Below are 9,704 nucleotides of genomic sequence, written 5' to 3' on the forward strand. Positions count from 1 at the left end.
ATTATTTCAGGTTATTAGTGGTTCCGTTCATTCCTCGCCACAGCTGATTGTAGAATACAGTATACAGTTAAACCTTAAACATAATAAACAAATAAAAACAGACATTTATACTTACCATAATCAGACTCGTTCATTCTGTTGATGACCCACTACCCAAACAATAAAACATACATATACTTATTTTATAATACTCACAGCTACCAACACTGTAACACACGGATTACTTCATCCGGAGAAGGATTAACGACCCTGAGGTAAAATATTAAGAAGACTTGCTTTTTCAACAACATATTGCCTGTTTTTGCTCTATTTCACCAACAAAAACATTACAAACCCAGCCACAGCACTGTTTTCCTTCCTGAATGAATCCACATTTTAAATGAATCAGTTCAGTCATTATGACTCGCTTATTAACGGTGACTTACTGCCACCTACAGACGGATTAATTTTTTATTTTATATCAAAACATGTATGCATAAAATTAGGCCTTTATAAATATGCAGATTTAAGTATGTAAAAGCTGATTGAGCACTGAATATATTGCTTCAGAATAAATTTACACCACCAAAAATCTAGCTGATGCTAAATCCTAAACCTTGTCTGCGTGTTAATCTGTCTGTTTTATTAATTTCTTCACTTGTGAAGTTAAACTAGTATTCATTTCTTTCAGAATAAATCCTGGTCAAAGGCTGAGATGAAGGGAACAAAACATCAAAATCTTCCAAGACCGCCGAAATTCCTGAAAAAAGCTGCAACCCTGTTTGTTATTTCTGATTTTGTTTAGTTTTTTTCTTTTGCTTTGGAGCTCAACTTTTGGACAGTGCAGCACTATTATTGCACACACAAATACTGTTTAAAAATAAACAAACAAAATCTGTAGCAGGCATTTTCTGCACATTGTTCAATGAATTAGTACCATGATTTTGTATTCAAGGTTTTGGTGCTTGTATGCATGTAGGTGTGTTTATTTAGCTGCAGCTTTGTTTTTATTCCTGACTTTGTGTTTTTCTTTTAATTAAGTTGACTTGGTTTCTTTTATTTTACTAATGGAGCTAATTATTTTGACAGTGCATCACTAATATTGTACACAATGCTATTTAAAACAGGACATTGTTTTAATGTTGCTTTTATGTATGCATGTTATTAGTTGGTGTTTTTGAAAATTATTTTGCAGTATTACAGTTTTGTGCTTGTATTTTCATATGTAATACAAAAGCTATTGCATACATTTACCTGTAGTAAAAAATAAATGTTTGGTTTGTGTACACATCTTTCATTTATTGGACCATGTTTATTATAAATTGTTTGTTTTTAGTATAAATAAAATTAGATATCTTAGCATAACTAGTGATTATATATAGAGCAATACAGATTTTAAGAGGTAAAACATTTTTAGTTAATGCTACAAAAGAAACAGTATGCCAAAGTTTCATAATTTGCTATATAACCATTAACGGAAGTAGTTAAATGGTACGGAGAATGCACTGTAAACTTACGGAATTTTCCGTTTTGAATTGACGGAAACGTCCGTAATTTTTACCACAAAATGACCTGGTAATTTTCTGCCAACAATTTCTCTGTTTTTTTACGGATTTTTTTTTTTACGGATTCCAGGAACATATCTTACACGGATAAAGGCTGGTGGAATCCTACACCACAGCATGAAAAATAAATTACATGAATGAACATTACAAATAAAAAATAAAAACTATGATAAAACACCAGTGCAATACTACACTGTAAAAAAATCAGTAAAAACGGAGAATTTGCTGGCAGAAAATTACCAGGTCATTTTGCGGTAAAAACCCTTGACGACCGACCAATGCGGAGCCGGAGAGACGATGGAGCCTGGTGGAGCTGGTGGACTGACGGAGCACGGTGGAGAGGAGGGAGCTAGGAGCCTAAAGGAAGCTGACGGGTCTACAAGCCGAGGTGGAGTCCAGGACTCGGAGGCGGGACGATGAAGCGAGGTGGTGGGCAAAGGATGAGTGCAGGGGCTGCTGGGATCCATCGACGACGTGTGGCAAGGGTCGGAGGGTGGGATAACTTGAGGCGGCGCCCGGCAGGCGGCCATCTTGGGAAGCAGCTCTGGGAAGGCGGCGGCCATCTTGGGAAGCGGCTCTGGGGAAGGCGGCCATCTTGGGCAGTGGCTCGGGGAAGGTGGCCATCTTCGGCAGTGGCTCGTGGAAGGCGGCCATCTTGGGGAGCGGCTCGGGGAAGGCGACCATCTTGGGGAGCGGCTCGGGGAAGGCAGCCATTACAGGAGTTGATGCGGTGTCCTTTTCCTCCTCAACACCCAACGTGAAAGCTGACCCCACAGTCCCTAAACCGAACTCTATAAACTGAAAAAGTGAAAAGGTGAAAAGCTGCTGGATCCTGGTGTGAGGTTGCATTCTGTCACGAATGAGGGGTCTGAGGCGTGCGGATTGTGGGATTTATGTTTTAAAGGATTTATGTTTTACAGGTTTTACTCAATAGAAGCACTGTGCCCAGGCCTCATAAAGGCTCTGAGTTTTCTACTTGATATTATGTGTATGTGCTGTGCAAAATGTTTTATGAGCCCCCTGCATGAGCCCAAGAGATTGGGACAGTGAATGACAGAAATAAAACAAGAGTGAAAGAAGCAGTACACACACAGTGGTTTCTGTATTAAGGACATTGATCCTGGGAAAGTAGGTGGTGTTAGATTATATAATAAAAAGCCAATTATTACCCATAGGGAAGCATAGAAAAGTTAGACATACAAACACCCCAATAACCTGATGGTGCAGACTGTTTGGTCATAATCCAAATTGTGAGAAGTGTAATTGGACTAGGGTAAAATATAAACTGATGACTACCTATAAGGAAGTATGGGATAAATTGTGTAGACAAATGTTGGCACAGGCTGAAATTAAAGAAAAACCAAGGGTGACAAGAGAATTAGAAAAGGCATGGAAGCAATTAGAGTGTATTAATGGGTGGAACAATTCCACTGAGATCAAAGGGGAACTATTAAGGGCCATAATGAGAGAAAAAGAAAGAGCAGACAAAGAGCATAAAATGGCGGTACAGAACAGGCAAGCTGCAACATTTTTTACTAAAGGGAAATTAGAAAAAGAGGTGAAAGAAAAGGCCTATCAGACTAGAATATGGAGCAGAGTAAACAGTGTCATGGTCTGCAGGGTAAAAATTGCAGCTCTTAATGAGAAACAATCAGAAGAAGAAAAACCTAGCCTTCCGCTCCTTTAAAGCTGCCTGTGATGCATGTTGTGACAGGGGAAGTGTCCACGACAACCAAACAGGCAAATAAAAATGGAAGGTTTGTCCTGACAGGAGGAACAGTTGAGGTAGAACCAAGTGAGGAGGCTAGGTTAGAAGAAGAAAAAAAAAGAGTAAGAGAGCTAATAAATGAAGAACTGACAAAACAACCCATGAGTTCAATCATTAACAGTAGTTAGACAGAGACATACTTCAGAGAACTCAGGAAGTAGAGGAATTAGAGCGACGCGTAGGGCAGCTGACTGGAGAAAGGAAGAGACTGACGGGTGTGCATAAGGAGGAGGCAGCATGTGGAAGCAGAGTAGGTAGTCTGTATGGAGAAGAAAGTATACATGAGGAGGAAAATGTCAGAATGCTGAGGACAGAACTCGAAAGAAGGGAAAGGGAAATCAGAGAAGAATGTAGGAAGATTCAATGAAAGGGCTAAGCCTAGCTAAAGGTCAGGGTGAAGAAAAGGATAGTGTAACAATCACTGGATATGAGCTGGACATAGACTGGGGTTCTAAACAGGCGGCACAGGCCCCACCCAGGGCTGGTACAGCTACCAGCCCCACAAAAAGGAGAAGGAGGTGCCTCAGGAACCACCTTATTACAAGCCTTAAATTTAAAGAAAGACATGGGGTTAGAACAACATACCCAACCCAGTATCCACTGTACAGGATAGGAGGACACCAGAATCCAGAGTATAGACCATGGGGAAATGCAGACATGAATGCAGTACTGCAGAAATTGCCAGATCTAACTAAGGGAGGAATGAGATGGTTAAATAAACTCACCACATTAACTCATGGTAATGAACTAGCAATTGGGGACTTTAGGGCCCTAATGGGACATCTGCTTACCAGAACCCAGATGACTACTCCAGAGGATGAAGCTAGAGTAGAAGACATGGCCAATGAGAAACCACTGTCCAAAGTAATTACCCAAATAAGCAGGGCTCTTACAAACCTCTATCCAACACCAAAAATGACTTATCAATCTATCAAATTTAAGATAGGAGCAGAAGAATCTGCATCAGCATATCTGCATAGGACAGAAGCTGAATGGGAAGAAAGGACAGGGCAGCACCCAGATTGCAGTGACATCTGTAAAGAGTTTTACAGGCAGGCAGTAGTGAAGGGAGTTCCCGAAAAAGCAAAACAACAAGTAGAAAACAGTCCAGAAATGTGTGGGGGTAGTGGAGAGACATGGGCCAGGTATTTCATTTACTATGTAGACAAAGCCATGGAAAAACAAGAAAGGGATAAAAAGAAAAAGAAAAGAATAAAAAGAAGCCTAGAGAGGGAGCTCTGCAAATGCCTGTAATGAATCAGGGGATGAAGGGACAGGAAGTGTCACAAGGGGCAGCAAACTATCAGCCTCAGGGCCCACGTGACTATCCATATGACCCACTGCCAGACTGGCCACCTTCTGGACATGGGTGGCAAAACCAAAATTATAGGGGGAATTACGGGAGACCAGGAGAGAGCAGGGTGTTATCTGTGCGGAGCAGGTGATCACTGGAAAAGAGACTGCCCACTGAATAGAGGGGGACAACCTCCTGCACGGGGACGGGCTCCTGTTAGAGGAGGGCCTCGGGGGAAGAGGAAGAGGTGTCCCCACAAATGTCCTGTGGTCTACCAACCAACAGGTGCCCAGACAAAGCCCAGTCTGGGGCCAGGCAGACCAGGCGGATTATTGACAAGACCCACAGAGAACCAATAAGGGGCTGAGGCTGAGCCCTACCTAACTGTACTGGTCAACAGACAGCCAAGTACAGGCTTGTTCTACCATCATTCTACCTCCTTCTCTACCATCAGGCTGGAATGGTTGAGAAAGGACGCACTCTCTTGTGAAGTACAGGAAATCAAAGGGTTCTCTGGGGAAATTGTAGCCTGGCCAATATACAAACCTCTGTCTGTAGAAGTAGCAGGTCAAAAGGTCATGCACCCTTTCCTATGCTCTGCCAGTGTGCCCTCTGCTCTCCTCGGACGAGACCTGTTAGTAAAATTGGGGGTAAAAATTCTGTGTAGCCCAGAGGGCATCATTTTAACTTTTCCAAATGGAAAAACACAAAACTGCTCCATTAAGGGTGGTCTAGTACCTGCAGCTGGTCAATGGGTATTAACTACAGCAGGAAGAGTGGGGTGGACATTTATTGGGTCAGAGTGCTGCATCCAGAACAAACCAACTTTAGGCAGCTGATAAACCAGAGACCAGACCTGTTGAGACACTTCCTGCCAGTTTCTGACCCATTACACTGTACTCTATACTATGACAAAAGCAATGATGAGGTTTATGCAACAGAGTTTAGCCAATATGTAGATCAAAAACATACCAACCTGAAAGGCTCAGTCATCGACATTGGAAAGGAAGGGGTAGCTGTGGAAGTAAGGTTAAGTGAGGAACAATATGACTGGTTTGAAATGAAAACTGTCTCTGTACCACACATCTCCTTAATGATCAGTAAACACCATGGAGCCAAGGCCTTAGGCCCCATGGTAAAAGACTAAAAGATGCTAGCCAACCTGCCAGAAAAGTTATGGTCAACAGGAAGTGAGGATGTGGGTTATTGTGATATTCAGCCAGTGTCTTTTGAAATAGACAAAACAACAGTGGTAAAGGAGAAACAGTATAGAAATAATTGTGAGGCCATGACTGGTATTGCCCCCACCATTCAGAGTCTATTGAACAAGGGAGTGCTGTGTGAGACCACCTCTGAGTGGAACACCCCAATACTGCCTGTCATTAAACACTCCACAGGGAAATATAGAACGGTCCATGACCTGAGAAAAATAAATGAGAGGGTTCTGACTACACCACTGCCCACTCCAAATCCTTACACCATTTTAACCAGATTGACCCCAGAACACACCCACTTCTCCTGTATAGAACTGGCAAATGCATTTTTCTGTATACCTTTAGCAGAGCAGAGTAGGGACGTGTTTGCCTTCACATACAACGGCCGGAAGTACACTTACACCAGATTACCACAAGGCTTCATTTTGAGCCCTGGCATTTTCAACCAAGAGCTAAGAAAGCTGCTGGACAATCTGACAGTCGATACCAACACAATTGTGGTTCAATATGTGGATGATTTGCTCATTGCATCTACATCTGCTGCCACCTGTCTGACAGACACAGAGAGGGAGCTGTCACTTCTGGCTGAGGTAGGGTTGAAGGCAAGCAAACAAAAGTTGCAAGTCTGCAGGCCAGAGGTCACTTTTCTAGGACGATTAGTGGGTCGGCAGGAACCTCTATGACAAATGACACCAAACAAGCCATACTAAACCACCCAAAACCCAAAAAAAGATATGTTGTCTTTTCTGGGCCTAATAGGTTACAGCAGACAGTATATTGTGAATTACACTGAAATAACAGCTTTTCTGAGAGCTTTAGTGAAGGAAATTGGAATGAAAAACAGTAAGGGTGAATTGAATTGGACAACAGAGGCTGAACAGGCCTTCATTACCCTAAAAGGCGACATGGCAAAGGCTGCTACTCTACAAACCCCAGACTATGGCCAACCTTTCCATTTAGATGTGACAACCACGGGCAAAACTGTGAGTGATGTGCTCTACCAGAAACAATTTCAACAACGACGAGTGTTGAGTTATGTGAGTGCTCCATTGGACGTGGTTGAACAGAAACAAGCCCCTTGTGCTCAATTTGCTGCTGGCGTAGCTAAAATGATCGAAAAAACCAATCATGTGGTAATGGGACACCAATTGATAATTCTATCAAACCACTCACTGGTAGCATTCATTACCTCCTCCTCGTTCACATTCTCTGCACAAAGGCAAAACAAATTGATCAAAATATTGACTGCACCAAACATTGTACATGAACACAAGGGCATAAATACGGCAGAATTAGTGGTGGATGGAGAGCCCCACATGTGTGAGGAAAGGGTAGAAAAAGACAGCAAGATGAGGAGGGTATGAGTAGCAGGCCACTGTCATCACCAGACGTGACCTTGTTTTGTGATGGATGTTGTTTCAGAAATTATCAGGTACTCTTTCTGCTGGGTATGCAGTGGTGTCCAGTGTAGGGGAGGGAGATGACCTGACAGTAACAGTCCAACAGAAGTTGTCAACTAAACCATCAGCTCAAAGAGCTGAATTATTAGCTTTAACATCAGCATTGCAAAAGGGAAGTGGTAAAAGGGTGAACATATATTCAGATTCTGCCTATTCAGTAGGGGCAGCTACAGTTGAGCTGCAAGGGTGGGCCAAAGTGGGATTTGTGACATCAACAGGGAAGCCAATCAAACATGCAGAAGAAGCCTCTCAACTGCTAGAAGCTATAGTACTACCAAAGGAGGTGGCCATAGTAAAGTGCTCAGCACACACTAATGGCACAGATTTTGTATCTGTAGGAAATGCAGCCTCAGACAAAGCAGCAAAGCAGGCAGCTGGCTACGTGCCATTACAGATGATGGTCAGAGCACAAGATGAGGTGTTGAATTTAGACCCAGCCTTAACAGAAGAGTTCATAATTAGAGAGCAAGCTGCATCCTCCCAGAAGAACAAACTACCTGGTTACCAAAAGGGGGAACAAAAACAGCCTCGGGACTGTGGAGAGGTCCAGAAGGAAGCCCTGTGTTGCCAGCTAGAGTCGCTGTCTCACTAGCACATAGTAATTCAAAAGATATGACCCAAAAGGATAAAGGGGTGGTGGCATCCATTTCTACCACACATGATCAGTAACACTATTGCTGAATGTCAGACCTGCAGTGAATATAATGTCAAGCCCACCACACATCCGTTGCCTGGCCACTTCCCCACGGATAGAGGCCCTGGGTACATGACTGTGATTGACTTCACAGACTTGATAAATCCTGTCCACAAAAAGAGATACTTACTGGTCATGGTGGACAGTTTCACAGGATGGCCCGAAGCTTACTCATGTGCCAGGGAGGATGCAATGTCAGTGATAAAATGCCTCATCAATCACTACATACCTACACATGGGTTCCCCAAAGTCATAAGGTCAGACAATGGTACACACTTTAAAAATGAGCATCTGAACCAAGTAGAGTCAGCTCTAGGATTGAAGCACTCATATGGAGCAGTCTACCATCCTCAAAGCCAAGGTAAAGTTGAACGACTGAACCAGACCCTAAAAACAAAAATAGCCAAAATCTGTACAAGCACTTCTCTGAATTGGGTAGAAGCATTACCAATAGCCTTAATGTCTGTGAGATGTTCAAGAAACAGAACCACTGGATTTACTCCTTTTGAATTATCCACTGGACGCCAATTTCCTGGCCCCTGGGCCCCAATGCCTGGGGATGGGTACACTGATACACCTAAGGCCTACCAACAAAAAGTAAGAGCTGTTATTAACACATTTTCCCCACAGAAGTTTTGGCCTGAAATAGAGCAACAGGAATTGGACACGAAAAGAGGACCTGACGAGCAGTGGGTGAGGCTGAAACACATGAAACAAAAATGGTCTGCCCCCAGGTGGTCAGAGCCCATGAAAATAACTGCATGAACCTCGCACTGCGTGCAGTTGGCTGGAAAGGGTAACACATGGTTTCACCTGTCTGCTTGCTGTTTCTGTTCTGCCCCTAGCAGGCCTCTGACAACAGTTCGAGCTGACCTTCGAGAAGGTCAGAGAGAGGGAGAAGAGACGGGAGACGGGGAAACAGCAACAGGCCAACCCGAGAAGGGAGACAAACAACAAGACACTGAGGAAATCAGCCTCCAACTACCACAACTGAAACATAAGAATTTTAAAGTATTATTAAGGCAAGGGGATTTACTAGAAATCCCAGAACACATTCCAATCACACATTGTATTGGAGCAGACTACGGGTTAGGGGCCGGAGTAGCAAAACAAATCAGAGAAAAATACGGTGTGGAACAATTGAACAAAACCATATCGGAGCCAGGAGACTGTGTGAAGACAATACACGGGGAAAAAGTTATATACCATTTGGTAACTAAGTGGTGGAGCAGGGACCTGCCCACCTATGAAAACTTAGAAAAGAGTCTAAAAGCACTAAAACAAAAGTGTCAGGAAGACCAAGTGCCGGTATTAGCTGCCCCAAAAATAGGTTGTGGACTCGACCAATTGGAATTTAACAAGGTAAGGCAGATTTTAGAGAAGGTATTTTGCAACAGTGACGTTCAGATAATAATTCTGGGGCTAAATCATGAGGGATAATATTAACAAGGTGGTCATATGTTGGGGGGTGGGAATTGTTGTAATAATAATAACGTTGATACTGTGGAATGGAACAAGAGAGGAGTGACTCAAGGCAGACACAAAAGAAATGTCATAGGGGTTGGGGGAGGAGCAAAACTAACTCTGGTAAGGGAAAAAGGAAAAAATGGCCTGTGGGAATTTGACCTATGCCAGGTGATTCACTGTGAGGAAGAAGTGGAGCAAAGGTTGTGATCTCTTTCAAAGAGATCAAGAGAGGGAATTGTGGGATTTACGCTTTAAAGGATTTA

At 43.0% G+C, this 9,704-nt stretch overlaps 1 pseudogene; it reads left to right on the forward strand.

Annotated features, from left to right (window-relative positions):
* The first annotated feature begins 3,948 nt into the window (after window positions 1–3,948).
* Window positions 3,949–9,414, forward strand: LOC122342347 (annotated as a pseudogene).
* Window positions 9,415–9,704: the final 290 nt, after the last annotated feature.

The sequence above is a fragment of the Puntigrus tetrazona genome, chromosome 4 (genome assembly GCF_018831695.1).
Source record: "Puntigrus tetrazona isolate hp1 chromosome 4, ASM1883169v1, whole genome shotgun sequence".
Lineage (NCBI taxonomy): Eukaryota > Metazoa > Chordata > Actinopteri > Cypriniformes > Cyprinidae > Puntigrus > Puntigrus tetrazona.